The sequence below is a fragment of the Rhinoderma darwinii genome, chromosome 1, assembly GCF_050947455.1.
Source record: "Rhinoderma darwinii isolate aRhiDar2 chromosome 1, aRhiDar2.hap1, whole genome shotgun sequence".
NCBI lineage: Eukaryota > Metazoa > Chordata > Amphibia > Anura > Rhinodermatidae > Rhinoderma > Rhinoderma darwinii.
In genome coordinates this window covers 649,227,940-649,246,942 of record NC_134687.1, presented here as the reverse complement: position 1 = coordinate 649,246,942, position 19,003 = coordinate 649,227,940, and the positions used below count along the sequence as shown (strand labels likewise).

Genomic DNA, 19,003 nt, shown 5'->3' with positions numbered 1-19,003 from the left:
AAATTCCAGGAGGTGTTACCACAGGTCAGTAATAATGAATTTAGAAAGTGAATTGGGAGGTTTGGTAAGGTGGGGTTCCTCCTTAGTTCTACATTACAGTAACACTTCAGACAATGTGTTATACATAGTGCAGGACCTGAGGGAGCTCTGACTGCACATAGCAGTTCTCTACAAGTTCTAGGAATCCGAGAACTCCGTTTAACCTTTTAAACACCACATCAATGCTGATAGGGGCTCGTGGTGTCACACATCACATTTTTTGTGTTGTCCATGTTACATAAAAGTCTACAGTGAAATATAATCCAACAAAATGCAAAATCGTCTCCATGATATGGCTCTCTCTCCTAGTATAGACAAAAAGTGGGACATATAATAAGATTAAAAACACAAAAAATGGCCATACTCACAAATTGGGCAGGTATAATCCCAACTCCTAGTATGTGTAATACAACTGTCCCCCCTCCACTTGTCTCTATGGGTATTGTAACTAAGATCCCTTTCAAAGTCTATGCAGAGAATCCCCCGTTATGATACCCATACAATGTATGATACACAAGCCAGGAGCTCTGTATATTGCATGAACAGCTGACTATGAAGAAGATTATAGTTACGATAACCATACAGACAAAGCGGGAGGATGGGGGAGGGGGAGTAGATGTACAATCCAGGAGCTTTGTAGAAAGCATAAGTGTATCATAAATAATCTACAGATTACACTGCTGAGAAAGAAGTGGTTATACCATAGACAGAAAGAGAGGGAATTCCAGATTGGAGAGGCTGCAGTACAGGAAACACAGGCTCTGGATGCTGAGGAGCCTGTGTACGGGAGTGCGCCTTAGGTGTGCTGGGAAGATTGGGAGCGCACCTGAGGTGTGCTGGGAAGATTGAGAGCGCCTAAGGTGTGCTGGGAAGATTGGGAGCGCGCCTGAGGTGTGCTGGAAAGATTGGGAGCGCGTCTGAGGTGTGCTGGGAAGATTGGTAGCGCGCCTGAGGTGTGCTGGGAAGATTGGGAGCGCGCCTGAGGTGTGCTGGAAAGATTGGGAGCGTGCCTGAGGTGTGCTGGGAAGATTGGGAGCGCGCCTGAGGTGTGCTGGTAAGATTGGGAGCGCGCCTGAGGTGTGCTGGGAAGATTGGGAGCGCACCTGACGTGTGCTGGGAAGATTGGGAGTGCAGGACACAGCCCCTGCTATCCAGGGGATTAAAAAGTGCAGAGCAGCAGAAAAATAATTTTTTGCACATCCTTTTATTTTGCTAGGACCTTACAAGGATTATATGTGTAGCAGCAATTTCTCACATTTTCAAAAAAATTTCAAAAGCCTATTTTTTTTTAGGGACCAGTTCAGTTCTGAAGTGGCTTTTAGGGGCCTGTATATTAGAAAGCCCCATAAATCACCCCATTTAAAATCTGTACCCCTAAAAGTATTCAAAACAGCAGTTTCTTAACCCTTTAGACGTTCCACAGGAATGAAAGCAAAGTGAAGGTGACATTTCAAAATGCAATTTTTTTTAAATTCAATTTTAATGCTTTTTTGGGGGATTTTGCGGCTTTCTATTTATTAGATTATATTTTAGGCACCATGTCCGGTTTAACCCCTTCTCGCACACGGGCGTGACTGTATGTCCAAATAGAAAGTGCTTTCTTGCACACGGGCGTACAGTCACGCCCTGTAGATAAAGCGTGAACAGGAGCTGTGCGCGCTTTATCTTCAGCAGCCGTTGCTTGCCCAGGTATGGAAGCCTGTTAGGTCCTGCCCGAGGCAGGACCTAATACGCTAACTGTCAAATGAAGAATGACCGTTACGATACACTGCACTACATAAGTAGTGCAGTGTATTGTACCGGGGATCAGAAGACCAGATCTTCAAGTCCCCAGGTCAGTGTAAAAGAAAAAGTAAATAATGTAAAAAAAAAAATTTGAAAAATAAATAAATAATAAAAACAACACTTGCCCCGTTTCCCTGATCAACTCTTTTATTATTAGAAAAAAAATGAAAACATTTAAAAAAAACTATGCATAATAGGTATCGCCGCGTTCGGAACGGCCTGCTCTATAAAAATGTCACATTATTTTTATCGCACGTGAACAACGTAAAATTTTTTCATAAAAAACAATGACAGCATTTTATTTTTTGGTCATCTTGTCTCAAAAAAAAAATGTCATAAAAAGTGATCAAAAAGTTGCAAGTAACGCAAAATGGTACCAATAGAAACTACAGTTCGTCACGCATAAAACAAGCCCTCCCGCAGCGATATCAACTAAAAAATAAAAAAGTTATGGCTGTCAGAAAATGGCGACACTAAAACATGATTTTTTTTAGAAAAGAGTATTTTTATTGTGGGAACGCAGCGAAACGTAAAAAAACTATATCAATTTGGTGTCGCTGTAATCGTCTCGCCCCGCAGAATAAAGTTAACGTTGTTTATACTGCACGGTGAACACTGTAAAAGAAAAACCGTGCTGGAATGGCTGTTTTTTGGTTTCCTCATCTCCCAAAAACTGGAATAAATAGTAATTAAAAAAAATCGCATGTACCCCAAAATGGAATCAATAAAAATTACAGCTCGTTCCACAAAAAACGCGCCCTCACACAGCTCCGTCACCGGAAAAATAACACGTTATGACTCTCAAAACGCAATGATGCAAAATTATGCTAAATAACGGCCCAGACTAATTTTTTAGGTCCAGTAGAATTTCACTAAATACCCCACATCGTCATTTTCTGGACCCCACAGGTGGACCCTGTAGACGCAGCGGAGATGAGGAAACTTTAAGGCCTTGTGCTGCTTATAGGGCTAGTGAAGAAGTCAAATATAAGGCAACACTGGAGCGCAGATATTTTGTATAATACCCAATAAACCCGGCCTGTGTATAAAGGATTGGTTCAAAGCGACCACACCAATCCATGGATTATTCATTCACCCCATTATTACATCATCCTATTATGACCTGTTGCACTCCGCCCAGCTTACATATGCCCTGATATACTCCGCCCAGCTTACATATACCCTGATGTACTCCTCACAGCTTACATATGCCCTGATATACTCCGCCCAGCTTACATATACCCTGATGTACTCCTCACAGCTTACATATACCCTGATGTACTCCGCACAGCTTACATATACCCTGATGTACTCCGCACAGCTTACATATACCCTGATGTACTACTCACATATTACATATACCCTGATGTACTCCGCCCAGATTACATATACCCTGATGTACTCCTCACAGCTTACATATAGCCTGATGTACTCTGCCCAGCTTACATATACCCTGATGTACTCCTCACAGCTTACATATGCCCTGATGTACTCCGCACAGATTACATATACCCTGATGTACTCCGCCCAGCTCACATATGCCCCCACATTATAAGCTGAAATACCAGTAAAACACCAAGCAAAATCTGCGCTTCAAAAGCCAAATGGCGCTCTTCTGGGCCTGGCAGTGTGCTCAAACCGAAATTTATGACCACATATGGGGTATTACTGTATTCTGGAGAACCCGCTTAACAATTTATGGGATGTGTGTCTACGGTGGTACAAGCTGGGCACAACACATTGGGCACTGAAATGGCATATCTGTGGAAAACAGCAATTTTCAATCTGCAACATCTATTGTTTACTCATTTTTGCAAAACACTTGTGCGGTCAAAATGCTCACTACACCCCTACATAAATTCTTTGAGGGATCTAGTTTCCAAAATGGGGTAATTTTTCGGGGGGTACCACTTTACTGGTACTATAGCTCAATGCAACATGGTGTCAAAAAACTAATCTTGTAAAATCTCCACTCCAAATACTAAATGGCGCTCCTTCCCTTTAGAGCCTTGCTGTGTGTCCAAATAGCAGTTTATGACCACGTGTGGGGTATTTCCGTACGCCGGAGAAGTTGCTTTACAAATGTTGGGGTACTTTTTCTCTTTTATTTGTTGAGAAAATGAAATTTTTTTAACTAATGCTACGTCTTATTGGAAAATAATGTAATTTTTCATTTTCACTGCCCATTTGTAATAAAATCTATGAGACACCTGTGGGGTCAAAATGCTCACTACCACCCTGGATGAATTCCTCAATGGGTGTAGTTTGCCAAATGGAGTCCCTTTTGGGTAGTTTCCACTGTACTGGTACCCAAGGGATTTGCAAAAGCGACATGGTGCAGAAAAACCAATCCAGCAAAATCTGCTCGCCAAATGGCGCTCCTTCCCTTCTGAGCCCTGATGTGTATTCATACAGTGGTTTATTACCACATATGGGGTATTTCCGTACTCTGGAGAAGTTGCTTTACAAATGTTATGGTGCTTTTTCTCCTTTATTTGATGAGAAAATGAAAAATTTTGAGGTAAAGCTACATCTTAGTGGAAAAAAATGTAATTTTTAATTTTTACTGCACAATTCTAATGAAATCTATGAAGCACCTGGGGGGTCAAAATGCTCACTACACCCCTAGTTGAATTCCTCTAGGGATGTAGTTTCCCAAATGGAGTCACTTTTGGGGGGTTACCACTGTACTGGTACCTTAGGAGCTTTACAAATGAGACATGGTGCAGAGAAATTAATCCAGCAAAATCTGTACTCCAAAAGCTAAATGGCGTGCCTTCCCTTCTGAGCCCTGATGTGTATTCATACAGTGGTTTATTACCACATATGGGGTATTTACGTACTCTGGAGAAGTGGCTTTGCAAATGTTACAGTGATTTTTCTCCTTTATTTGATGAGAAAATGAAACATTTTGACCTAAAGCTACAACTTATTGGAAAATAATGTAATTTCTCATTTTCACTGCCCAATTCTAATGAAATCTATGAAATACCTGTGTGGTCAAAATAATCACTACACCCCTAGATGAATTCCTCTAGGGGTGTAGTTTCCCAAATGGGGTCACTTTTGGGGGGTTTCCTTTGTTTTTGCACCACAAGACCTCTTCTAACCTGACATGGTGCCTGAAATATAATTTAAGAAAAGGAAGGCCGAAAAATCCTCTAGATGCTCCTTTGCTTCTGGGGCTTTTGTTTCAGGCCTGTAGCGCACTAGGGCCACATGTGGGATATTTCTAAAAACTTCAGAATCAGAGCAATAAATATTCAAGGAAATGGAAGAGATGATCCAGCGCTGTATGGAGTTTAAAAGGGAAGTTCTATTCCCACTTTTATTGGCAAAACAAAATTTGGTTAAAAATGGAAGAGACGCAGTCTCAAGGCGAAGAGTAGTGCAGGTTATTACCCAAGCCTACGCGTTTCGAGCACGTGCAGTGCTCTTATTCATGGCAAAGAATATTCTTTTACTGGAATGCAATTTCACGACACGACATATGCTGTGCCCAGCTTGTGCCACTGGCGAATCTAACCCCATAAATTGTTAAGCGTGTTCTCCTGGGTATGGCAATGCCTTACCTGTGGACGTAAGCTGCAGTTCGGGCACACTGTAGGGCTTAGAAGAGAAGGAGCGCCATTTGGAGCATGGATTTTGCTTGCTAATGTCGTTTTTGGGACTTTGTAATTTGGGAAATTTTACTGGGAAAGTGTTGTCCTAGTATAATACGGGCGCCCTCGCTACCGGCAGATGTACTATGGCCCTCCCTTTCCTGGTCCTCAAATACTAGGGCCTTGATAACCACTTCTAGAAACTGAAGGAATGTTCCCCTCCGGCCTGCACATCGGGATGTTCTTTCAGCGCCGCCTTACTAGTGGCATAACTTTTTGTTTTTTTCTATTCACGTAACCGTATCAGGGCTTTTTTTTGCAGGACGATCTGTAGTTTTAATTGGTTCCATTTTCTGGGAGGCTAGGGACCAAAAAACTATTTTCCCTATTTATTTTTCTTTACGGTGGTTCCCGTGCAGTATAAATTACATGTTAACTTTATTTGGCGGGTCAGTACGTTTACGGCGTTACAACATTTATATAGTTTTTTATGTTTTACTACAGGAAGGAATGTTCCTCCACATCAAGCTGTTTTTTACATAACTTTTTTTTATTTTTCGGTTGTTGGAGATGTGTGAGGGCTTGTTTTTTGCAGGGCAAAATGTAGATTTTATTGGTATCATTATTGATCACTTTTTTTATTTCATTTTTTGGAAGAGGAAATTTATCAACAACAAGCAATTTTGGAATGTTGTTTTTTTAAATTTTTTTTTGTAATTTTTTTCCAGCATTCACCGTGCGCCATAAATTACATGTTAACTTTATTCTGCGGGGTCGATACGATTACGGCGATACCAAATGAATATATATATTTTTTTCTTGTTGTGTGTTCACCGTGTGTGATAAATTGGATAATAGTTTTATAGTTTGGGTCCTTACGGATGTGACGATACCAATTTATGTATAGTTTTTTTTATATATTTTTTTTACAATTATAAAAGGCTTATTATGGGAAAATTTTTGGGGTTTTTAACTTGAAACTTTTTTATTATTATACAACATTTTTATTAACTGTTTCACTCAGGGACTTGAAGGCATGCAACACTGATCACTATACTAATACATTACACTACCTACGTAGTGCAATGTATTAGAGCTATTAGTGTGACACTGTCAGCAAATCAATTAGGACCTGCCAGAGGCAGGTCCTAACAGGCTTCTGGACTTCGCAGACAAGGAGGGCATTGTTAGGCCATACCAACCATTGGCACGCACATGATCGGCTCGCAGGGGTGCCAATTGGCTAAAAAACTCTTAGATTCCGCGATTTCTATTGACCTTGGCATCAAAGGGGTTAATCGGGCAGGATCGGAGGCCAGCTCCAATCCTGTCCATTAAAGCAGGGTCTCAGCTGTAATATACAGCTGAAAGTCGGCGGTGATGGCCCGGGCTTGGCTTCTGAGCCCGCGTTATTACCGCAGCGTAACTGTACTGCGGTTTGTGGGAACTACTTTCTGACTGCGCTGTATATATACGGCACAAGTCGGGATGGGGTTAAGCATAATTTTGGAATAGTCAACATAAATAGAAAGAAATAAACACATACATTTTGGTGATTTCCTTTTGTACTTTCAAATTTTTTTGGTTCTTCCATTACTGATCCCATAATAATAACATCTGAGAAGAAAGATCCTCATTATAGTTCTATATTTAATATGGGACTGGAACAAGAATTGAGGAACTGTTAGAAAACACACAAGGACCCATGACAACTCTGCACACAAGTCACAAGGCGACATGTTGTCTTCAGGGTATTTCCGTAGTACAACCTTAGGCCTCAATGTCAAGCACTCAGATCTCTGCTATAATCTACTGTCAAATTTTTTTAAACATGTCTTCTGGTAGGTCTCTCTTTTAAGCTTTTATAGTGGCTTTAGCAATATGGGTTTTTTTTTTTTTGTTTTTTTTTTAAACTTTCGGGGCAATCTTCCAGATCTAATAATTATTAAGAAGCTCGTATTTCACGTTTAATTATTGTACATACATAAACGTTTCAGTGATAATCACCTGCATTCATCGGTCCACTTATTCCGTGCTAGATAGAAACCTCTTTCCTATTAGACCAGCCTCAATTCTTAGACCTGTTTCTCACGGCTGTGTTCGCACTGTATGTTGGCCGTATTTCCCTGACCAAACACCGCTCAGGGAGCCAGACTCCTAGCAGCATAATGATGCATGATACTTGGAGTCACTGCCTCTCCACGGGACTACCGTACTAAAGACAAAATTGCAGCATGGGACAGGGACTCCTAATATTCTAAATAACTATGATGGTAGAAGTCCGGCTATTTGAACTGTGTTTGGTCCAGGAAATCTGTCTGACATACGGTACGAACACGGACGTGTGAAGCAGGCCTTTAGTGGAATGGATTCAACAATGTACTAGAAACCTTTATTACAGATTGTGAGTGATAACCTCACTCTGTCTATTCCATTGTAGTGTCCACGGCAGCAGACCGCCGTTCCTACACACACCTCGGTGGCCGCGACCATGAATCTGTGAGTGCTGGCCGGCATCTCCTTCCTAGGAGACGCCAGCATTCACTTCCGCTCTGTTCGGCTGTGTCCCGTGGGGTGCGTGCGCATGCTCGTGCCCGGCCTTAAAGCGCATATGAATTTTATTATTAATATGCCCTAATCTCTCTGGACTATAAAAGGGGCCCTCACCTTTCACTCCCTGCCTGAGCTTTGTTTGTAATTCCCATGTTAGTCTTTGTAAATGGTCCCTCAGTGTTATCCTGTGCCCTACTGCCTGTTCCTGTATCCTGTGCTGTGTTGGTTCCTGAGCCCTATCGAGTGTTGGAGTCGTGTTCTATCATCGGTCACGACTGCTGTCGTACACCACGTCTGGTGTCATCTGCCAAGCCTGACATCCTCTGCCACGTGTGGCATCCTCTGCCATCTAACGTTCCATCTGTGCCTAGCTACTGCAACTGTCTGGACTATTCAGGTACCCTTGTGCTGGACTTTGTATTTATTGGGTACTCTGTTATTTGGCCAGCTGTCACCCTGCTACAGTGGTGTGGCCTAGTGGGTCCCCATACCCACAGATCGTGAAAGTACGCTCAGGCCATGGACCCCGCAGGTCAAACAAAGACCTTGACGACGTCACAAGCCATGCAGGCAGACATGCAAGACCTTCAGTCATGACAAGAGCAACTTCTCCTTGCGATGAACGCCATTGCACATCGGCTGGATGCGCAAGCCGCAGTAGTCACCGCACCTATTCCTGCTGTTCCTTCTGTTACACCTTTGTCAGTACCAGAGCCGACCCCCGATGCTCCCTGCCGCTGCCTCCTCGCTATGACGGAGACACAAGGTCCTGCAGGGGATTTCTGAACCGGTGCCAGGTCCACTTCTTCATGCAAAGGCCTTTCCCTCTGATGACGCAGGGATCGCCTTCATAATCTCTCTCCTTACTGGCAAGGCCCTGGCATGGGCGAACCCTATTTGGGAACATCAAGGACCAGAGACTCGTGACTTGCAGTATTTTTTTACAGATTTTCCGTTCTATATTTGAAGAATCTGGGAGAGTTTCTTCTGCTGCTGCATCCCTGCTGACCCTACACCAGGGAGACATCTCCGTGGGCGAGTATGCCATTCAGTTCTGTACCCTGGCTGCAGAACTAACCTGGAACAACGAGGGCTTGGTGGCTACATTCTGGCAGGGACTGTCTTCTGGGATTAAAGACGAGCTTGCCGCTCGCAATATGCCACCTACCCTGGACGATCTCATTCTACTAGCCACCCGGGTTGACATGATGATCCGGGAGCATTCCCAAGAGGTTCGCCGGAGAGAGGATTTCCTGGGTTAGCTGCTACTTTCCTTCAATCCCTACTATCCCCATCAGTTGTTTCACCAGAGGAGCCTATGCAGGTGGACCGGATCAAATTGTCTACCCAGGAGAAACTACGCGGACACACTTCAGTACTTTGTCTGTATTATGGCCTCGGAGGCCATGTTGTGCGTTTTGTGTCCCCAGAAGCCAAAGAAATTCCAGTGGATAGGATTGGTTGGAGAGACAACTCTCGGCAGAATGGCACTAAATAAAAAATTCTCTTCCAAACTGACAATTCCTGTGACCATAATGTCCGGCGAGAAGACGCACCGGGTCTCTGCCTATCTGGACTCAGGATCCAAGGCAAAATTCATCCAGCAAGACCTAGTGGATCATCTCCAGTTGCCCACTGTTCCCCTGGAGACATCTTTGGCTATTGCCTTGGTAAATGGTCTTCCTCTGCCCGATCCAATCGTGTCTGAAACCAAGCCGCTGAAGCTCCAAGTTGTAGTCCTTCTTACTGAACTGATTACCTTACTTGTCTTGCCTAAAGCCGTCAATTCGGTTCTTCTGGGCCTGCCTTGGCCCCGGCTGCATGCTCCTGTCCTGGATTGGAGTTCCGGAAAAGTTCTCCAATGGGGTCCCAAATGTCCCCACCACTGCCTGTTACAGATCCATCCCGTCCAGCCTTCCTGCCTCAGTCATTAGCGGGATTACCTGCTAATTTTTCCAAATTTGCAGATGTCTTTAGCAAAAAGGAGGCTGAGATGCTTCCCCCACACCGGTCTTACAACTGTCCGATTGAACTGGTTCCAAATACTTCTCCACGTGGACGGGTATATCCTCTCTCCTTGCCACTCAATCCATGTCGGCCAACATCAAGGAGAATCTGAAGAGGGGTTCCATATGAAAGTCTTCCTCCCTGGCCGGGGCTGGGTTCTTCTTCATTAAGAAGAAAGGCAGATCTCTTCGACCCAGCATTGACTACATTGAGCTCAACCAGATCACGGTCAACAACAAATACCCGTTGCCACTAATATCCGAACTGTTTGACCGTATACGAGGAGCCAGGATTTTTTCGTAACTAGACGTGCGTGGGGCTTACAATTTGATCCAAATCCGTCAAGGTGACATGTGGAAGACAGCATTCAACACTCAAGACAGGCACTACGTATACCTGGTTATGCCCTTGGGTCTATGTAATGCTTCGGTCTTCCAGGAATTCGTCAATGGTATCTTCCGAGATCTCCTCTATGTCTGTGTTGTGGTCTATCTCGATGATATTTTGATTTTCTCTCCAGATCCGACGACTCATCGGAGGCATGTTCGTCAACTTCTACTGCGATTTAAGGGAGAATCGTCTGTATGCCAAGCTGGAGAAGTACGTCTTTGTAAAAAATTCTCTGCCCTTCCTGGGCTACATCATCTCGGATCAAGGTCTTAAGATGGACCCTGTGAAGGTAAAGTTCATCCTGGAATGGCCACGTCCTCAGGGCCTGAAGACCATACAGCGTTTTTAGGATTCGCCAACTTCTACTGGCAGTTTATCCCAAACTTCTCATCACTGACTGCTCCCATATCTACCCTTACCAAGAAGAGTGTGAACTCCAGGGTGTGGACTTCAGAGGCAGAAACTGCATTCAATAGCCTCAAGAGTGCTTTTGCCTCAATCCTCCATCATTCTAACGTCTCTCGACAGTTCTCGTTGGAGGTGAACGCTTCCTCTGTTGGTGCAGGTGCACTTCTGTTCCAGAGAAGCTTCAAAGGAATGGCAGTGGTGTGTGGCTATTATTCAAGACTTTTTTCCTACGCTCAGCGCAATTACTCTATTGGGGATCGGGAGTAATTGGCCATCAAATTGGCTCTGGAGGAGTGGAAACATCTGCTAAAGGGCACAGCTCATCCCATCCTGATATACGCTGACCACAAGAACCTCACTTATCTCCAGTCGGCTCAACGGCTAAATCCCCGCCGAGCCAGGTGGTCGCTGTTCTTAACCTGTTTTCAATTTGTGCTCCACTACCGTCCTGCTGACAAAAATGTGAGGGCCGATGCCCTATCCAGGTCGTTTGAAACAGAGGACATTGATACATTGCAGGGACTCCACAGAGACCCGTACTGCATTATTACGGCTAATCCTCTGCAAGTTAGAGACATCCCTCCGGGGAGGACTTTTGTGCGGTTGGCAGAAAGAAGGAGAATCCTTCGCTGGGGACACTGCGCCAAACTGGCTGGACACACGGGTGTTTGTAAGACTCGAGACCTGATAACTCGTCATTTCTGGTGCCCCACGCTGCCCAAGGATTTTGTGGACTTTGTCTCTTCCTGCACTGTGTGTGCTTCTAACAAGGTTGCTCATGCCAAGCCTGCCGGTCTGCTTTAACCTCTGTCTGTGCCCAACGCCCCCTCGCAGCATTTTGCAATGGACTTTGTCACTGACCTTGCTCCATCAGTGCGATGCAATACGGTCTGGGTGTTGGTGGATCTGTTCTCCAAGATGGCTCATTTTGTTCCGCTGACTGGCCTACCTTCTACTCCTCGACTGGCTAATCTCTTCATTCAGCACATCTTCGGCTTGCATGGCTTGCCTCTTCACATCGTGTCTGATCGGGGGGGTTCAGTTCACCTCGAAATTCTGGAGAGCTCTCTGTAAAATCCTGGATGTGAAATAGTACTTTGCCTCAGCCTACCATCCCCAGTCCCATAGTCAAGTCGAGATGATTAACCAGATCATGGAGAATTATCTCCACCACTTCATCTTAATGCAGCATGATGACTGGGTACAACTTCTTCCATGGGTCGAATTCTCATACAACACTCACACAAGTGAGTCCACCACTTCCACACCGTTTTACATTGTGTACGGTGAACATTTTAGAATCCCTCTTCCTGTGTCGGCTACATATCAGGTACCCGCTGCGGACTCTGCATTTCGGGACTTTCCTCAGATCTGGCAACAGACCCGGTCCTCTTTTCTGCTAGCAGTTAATCGCATGAAGCGAAAAGCGAATATTAAAAGGAGAGAGCCGCCTTAGTATCTTCCAGAAGATGCCTTTGTACAAGTTTGCTCCAAGGTTCCTCTGACCCTTTGAGATACTACAACAGATAAACCCTGTCTCCTATAAGTTTCGGATGCCTCCTACTATCAGAATCCCCAACTCCTTTCATGTGACCCTCCTGAAACCGGTGGTCCTGAACCGCTACAGTAAGACTCCTAGTCCCACAGTTGCTCCCAGTGGTTCATCTGATGTGTTTGAGGTGAAGGAGATCCTGGACTGCAAGAGGGTAAGAGGAAAGACTTTCTATTTGGTAGACTGGAGAGGAGAGGTCCTGGGAGCCAGAGAAGAACCATAATGCCCCTACCCTCATTAAGAAATATCTCTCTCGCTCTGGTCCCAAGAAGAGGGGGCGTAAGAGGTGGGATACTGTAGCATCCACAGCCGCGGACCGCCGTTCCTACTCACCGCTCGGCGGTCGTGGCCATGGATCTGTAACTGCTGGCCAATATCTTCTTCCTAGGAGACGCCAGCACCCACTTCCGCTCTGATCGGTTATGTCCCGTAGGGTGCACGTGCACATTAATTTTATTATTAATCAGCCCTACTCCCTCTGGACTATAAAAGGAGCCCTCCCCTTTCACTCCCTGCGTTGTTTGTAATTCCCATGTTAGTCTTTGCAAATGGTCCCTCTGTGTTATCCTGTTCCCAAGTGTTCCTGTGCCTTACTGCGTGTTCCTGTATCCTGTGCCGTGTTGGTTCCTGAGCCCTATAGAGTGTTGGAGTCGTGTTCTGTCATCGGTCACGACTGCTGTCGTACACCACGTCTGGCCACGCCTGATATCCTCCGCCACGTGTGACATCCTCTGCTGTCCATCTGTGCCTAGCTACTGCGACTGTCTGGACTATTCAGGTACCCTTGTGCAGGACTTTGTATTTATTGGGTACTCTGTTATTTGGCCATCTGCCTCCCCGCTATGGCGGTGCGGCCTAGTGGGTCCACATACCCACAGATAGTGACGTCCACTACGTATTAAATGTGTTCTATAAAATGGAGATCTGGTGACTGTGCAGCCATTATTATCTCATTTTCATGTCCATGACTCTCTAACATTATTGTAACGTCTATGGCCACGGTCTGTCGTTCTAACTTACCCCTCGACGACCGCGGCCATGGATGTCCTGCTGCTGTGCTGTGTTGTCCCCCTGTGAGGCGTCGGCATTCACTTCCGGGTATCGAGCCTGAGGGTGCTCGTGCCCGCTCTGAAAGGGCCAGCACGCGCACCTGGAAATCATCATCAACTCCTGAATTCCTGGACTATAAGAGGGTCATCGCCCTTCTTATCCTCGCCTGATCGTTGTTATTGTTTCCCTTAGTCTGTCTTGCAAATGGTCTCCTAAGTATCTTCCAGCTTCTCAGTGTTCCCCGTACCTGTATGCTGTATCCTGTTTCCCATGCTATTAGTATCATCCTGGTCTACTGCAGTGCTGTACTGTTGTCGTGTTTTGCTGCATCTCCACGCCTGTTCTACTGCACCACACCTGACGTCTGCCTGCTGCCTAATCCCAGCCGAGCCAGCCTTGCTACTGCCTACATTGCCTCAGGTACCCTTTCCTGGACTATAGACTCTGTACCATACCTGTTTGGCCAGCTGCCATCCCGCAACGCGGTACGGCCCAATGGGTCCACACCCCGCCTCGTGACAATTATCTTGTTAAATGTAGACCGTGGGTAAGGTTAGATTTTCAGGAAGTCCCCGGTCTCAGGAGAAAATTATAAATGTGATGGGGTATATGGTGTAATATTGCCTGGTGCCGTTCAGTTGTACCCCTCTGACGTGAATACACTGTTTTAGGGTCCCCTCTGTGTTCTCTCAAAAAGGTCATAGCGCTTCTCAGATACTCCATCTGTTCACGTATTGGACAGAACTGCTCACGTGAGCTGCTCTGACCAATCCGAGAACAGTAGGAGTGTCTCATAGTCAAAGAAGCGCTGCAGTCATTTTGGGATAGCACAGAGAGGATCCTAAAACCGCAAATCCACATCAGAGGGACACAACTGAAGAGCACCAGGTAATGTTACACCATATACACTTTAATAGTAAAAACATTGTCCTAGAACCGGAGGGTTGCTTTAAGTTGTAGTATTAAAGTGATTTCTAATTGGTATTGAAGGACCAAATGTTGGTAGAAGAAAGGCTTGATTGCCAGGTAAGGTGTCGCTCACATTTATTTGTCAAGGTTTATGTTATAAAATTGGTGACTAGGAATAGATCAGAAACCTGGACGTTATCATCGATATATTTCTTTTATAGTTAAACAATTATTATTTAACTGATTACACATTGTTTTAATTTTTTTAATTTTTTCACAAGTCAGGAAATATTATAAATTAGACTCTAATTTATAACATTTCCATGTGCTGGTCACTAGAGGGAGCAGTTCCTAAAATTGCAGCATGGTCAATGTGGTAATGTGGTAAAGCAACCTCATTGCTTTATGCTGCAAATTTGGGATAGACACACTCGCTCTAGTGTCCACACACAATCCCCCCCCCTTATTCTGGCTAGTGCCAGGAGAAGGAGGGGGTTGAATCTTCAAACCTCCTACACTGTGTGCCGCAATTTTCTGAGCGACTGCACAGTGTAGGAGGATTAGATACAGTGCTAAGCAGACAGTATAACACGAACATACACGAACATAATACACACATCACATACACGTACATAAATTACCTGCTCCTGCTACCGCTGCCGCCTCCGCTCCTATGCCTTGCGCCTTTGCTTCCTTGAACATATGGCCGGAAGCCGCGGCCCAGAAGTCGTCATCTTACAGTCCGGCAGCGGCTTCTAGTCCACATGAAAATGGCACCGGAATTCGCTCTGCTAATGAGCTTCGTTCTGGTCCGTGTGGGAGTGGCGCATGCGCCGTTCCCACACAGACGGCGTACGCTGCAGAGAATGGAACATCTCCCGTTCGCATTCTCTATGGGGATGTATGTGCCGTATTCTATCTCTGTATGGGTCATTAATCGACAGATACAAATATGAAAAAAAAATGGCAGCCCCCATAGAGAAGTAAGAAAAAAGTAAAAAGTAGAACAAAAGAACACAAATAAATAAAATGTATTTTAATATCATACTAAAAGCAATATTATAAAAAAATAAATTCATGACACCTTCCCTTTAAGCCAAAGCCAGGCGTAGGATCAAAACAAACTACTTATACTTCTCCTTCCTGCTTGATCCACTTCTGGCTTTGATTTACAAAAATAAAAAAACTGCCTCAAAACTGCATTTGTGTTTCAGTCTGAAATGAATATTATAAATTTTGTCTACTTTGTGGTTTAAAAAAAGATAATGAATTTCATCCTAATCCTAACAGAAAACTCCAGTAAGAAGTCTGAGGGAAACTTCATGCTATCGATAAATTATAAAGTAGAAGATGAAGATATCATGCAGCAGTCTTCTGGAGAAAACCTCATTACCCTTAATGTACATCCGGTACTTCACAGTACAGATCTATATTATATCTCCCTTAATCATGAAGAACCTTCTGACCAATCACAGATTGTTACCTCAAGTACAGCTCAGAAGGAAGGTAAAAGGTTTCATTGTGGTAAACAGTTCACAAAAATCTCAGGTCTTTTTACACACAAAATTCACACAGGAGAGAAGCCGTATTCATGTTCAGAATGTGGGAAATGTTTTACATATAAATCAGGTCTTGTTAGACATGAGAGAATTCATACCAGAGAGAAGCCATAGTCATGTTTGGAATGTGGGAAATATTTTGTGCAAAAATCACATCTTGCTGTACATGAGAGAAGTCACACAGGAGAGAAGCCATATTCATGTTCAGAATGTGGGAAATGTTTTACAGATCAATCATATCTTGTTAAACATGAGAGAAGTCACACAGGAGTGAAGCCATATTCATGTTCAGAATGTGGGAAATGTTTTACACATCAATCAAGTCTTGTTATACATGAGAGAATTCACACAGGAGAGAAGCTGTATTCATGTTCAGAATGTGGGAAATGTTTTACACATAAATCAAGTCTTGTTATACATGAGAGAAGTCATACAGGAGAGAAGCCGTATTCATGTTCAGAATGTGGGAAATGTTTTACACATAAATCAAATCTTGTTACACATGAGAAAAGTCACACAGGAGAGAAGCCGTATTCATGTTCAGAATGTGGGAAATGTTTTACATATAAATCACATCTTGTTACACATGAGAGAAGTCACACAGGAGTGAAGTATTCATGCTCGGAATGTGGAAAATGTTTTATTACTAAATGCAAACTTAGGACTCATCAGAGAAGTCACACGGGGGAGAAGCTTTGTTGATGCTCTCTATGTGGAATATATTTTACAATGAAATACGTTTTTAAACGCAGAGAATTTACATGAAACCATATTATTGTTTGGAATGTGAGAAAAAAGATTCTAGGGATTGCTCATCCAGGGAACAGTCATACACCATGGACCCGGAAAAAGGGATAATTCACCTTGTCAAAGTCCTACAGTCCACACAACTTCACTCACTAAGTATTTCATGCAGTAAGATAAGCAAGCTAGTACATCTAAAAAGTAGAGATAGGGAAGATACTCAGCTAAGATACCAGAAAACTCGCCATTTGGGCAGTTGGTTGTTGAGGATCGGTTGGGCTATTCTCTCATGCTTAGGAGTTGGCACAGCATCCTTGTTCTTTGTTGTTTTTACCATTTATTAAAGTAATGGAGGATTGCTTGTACTATGGTGGCGCCCCGACTGGTATAGTTGGTGTTCAAAAACTAAACTAATGTAAAAGATAGTAGTATGGGGTATCAGCATGGACAATAAAGCTCCAACGTGTTTCAGGGACAGAATGGACCTATTCGTCAGCGATAGGTTTGCCATAGCTGATCTGCTTCTCGGTATTTCACCAGAAAAGAGAAAAAGAAGAATTAAATCTAAGGAAACTAAAATCATCTGTTACTGCATTCTTATAATTAAAGAGGCTCTGTCACCACATTATAAGTCCCCTATCGCCTTCATAATGTGATTGGCGCTGTAATGTAGATTACAGCAGTGTTTTTTATTTAGAAAAACTATCATTTTTGACAGAGTTATGGCCTATTTTAGCTTTATGCTAATTGCTTCGTTAATAGACAACTGGGCGTGTTTTACTTTTTGACCAAGTGGGCGTTGTAGAGAGAAGTGTATGACCAATCAGCGTCATACACTTCTCTACATTCATTTACTTAGCACATAGTGATCTTGCCCAGTTGGGCATTAAGAAATTCATTAGCATAAATCTAAAATAGGTCATAACCCCGTCAAAAAAGATCATTTTTCGTAATAAAAAACGCTGCTGTAATCTACATTACAGCGCCGATCACATTATGTAGAAGATAGGCCACTTATAATGTGGTGACAGAGCCTCTTTAAGTGTATGTGAAAGTGATTAACAGATGTTTAAGTAAGTATATTTTGTGTAGACTCCATCTTGGATATTTGGAATCCATTTTGTCTTAAAGACTCCGTTTTGTGTTTAAAGAGTCATGATTTTGAGTGATCTTAACCTATGTTACCACCATATACAGTGAAGGAAATAAGTATTTGATCCCTTGCTGATTTTGTACGTTTGCCCACTGTCAAAGACATGAACAGTCTAGAATTTTTAGGCTAGGTTAATTTTACCAGCGAGAGATAGATTATATAAAAAAAAATAATGAAAATCACATTGTCAAAATGATATATATTTATTTGCATTTTGCACAGAGAAATAAGTATTTGATCCCTTTGGCAAACAAGACTTAATACTTGGTGGCAAAACCCTTGTTGGCAAGCACACCAGTCAGACGTTTTTTGTAGTTGATGAGTAGCTACATCGACTTACCTGCAAATGCCGATGCTGCTGCAGAATCAAATGTAGCCTCTGGTGCCGATGTGTCCTCGCTCGTCCGACACGATGCAGGACCTGGGGCAGGAAGTGAGTGACGTCACAGCGTGATCTCTCGAGAACACGCTGTGTCTGCACTGCCAGAAGCTGGGCGTTGTGAAGAGAAGTGGATGATACTTCTATTCACAACGCCCAGCTAGTAAAAGAAGTAAAAACGCCCAGATGTACATACACAATACACGCCCAGTTGTACTTTAACTTTAGAAAGCCTCATTTACATAAATATAAAAATGGTCATAACTTGGCCAAAAATGCTTGTTTTTTTTTAAAAACACGTTACTCTTATCTACATTGCAGCGCCGATCTGCTGCAATAGGAGATAGGGGTTGCAAAATCTGGTGACAGAGCCTCTTTAAGATTTTGAGGCTGTCGCTTGGCAACTCGGATCTCCAGCTCCCTCCATAAGTTTTCGATGGGATTAAGGTCTGGAGACTCCATGACCTTAATGTGCTTCTTTTTGAGCCACTCCTTTGTTGCCTTGGCTGTATGTTTCGCGTCATTGTCGTGCTGGAAGATCCAGCCACGAGCCTTTTTTAATGTCCTGGTGGAGGGAAGGAGGTTGTCACTCAGGATTTGACGGTACATGGCTCCATCCATTCTCCCATTGATGCGGTGAAGTAGGCCTGTGCCCTTAGCAGAGAAACACCCCCAAAACATAATGTTTCCACCTCCATCCTTGACAGTGGGGACGGTGTTCTTTGGGTCATAGGCAGCATTTCTCTTCCTCCAAACACGGCGAGTTGAGTTAATGCCAAGCGCTCAATTTTAGTCTCATTTGACCACAGAACCTTCTCCCAATCACTCTCAGAATCATCCAGATGTTCATTTGCAAACTTCAGACGGGCCTGT

The 19,003-nt window shown here is 43.7% G+C and overlaps 1 pseudogene; it reads left to right on the top strand.

Annotated features, from left to right (window-relative positions):
- Nucleotides 1-16,944, top strand: part of LOC142698297 (uncharacterized) — a 617,727-nt pseudogene extending 600,783 nt beyond the window's left edge.
- Nucleotides 16,945-19,003: the final 2,059 nt, after the last annotated feature.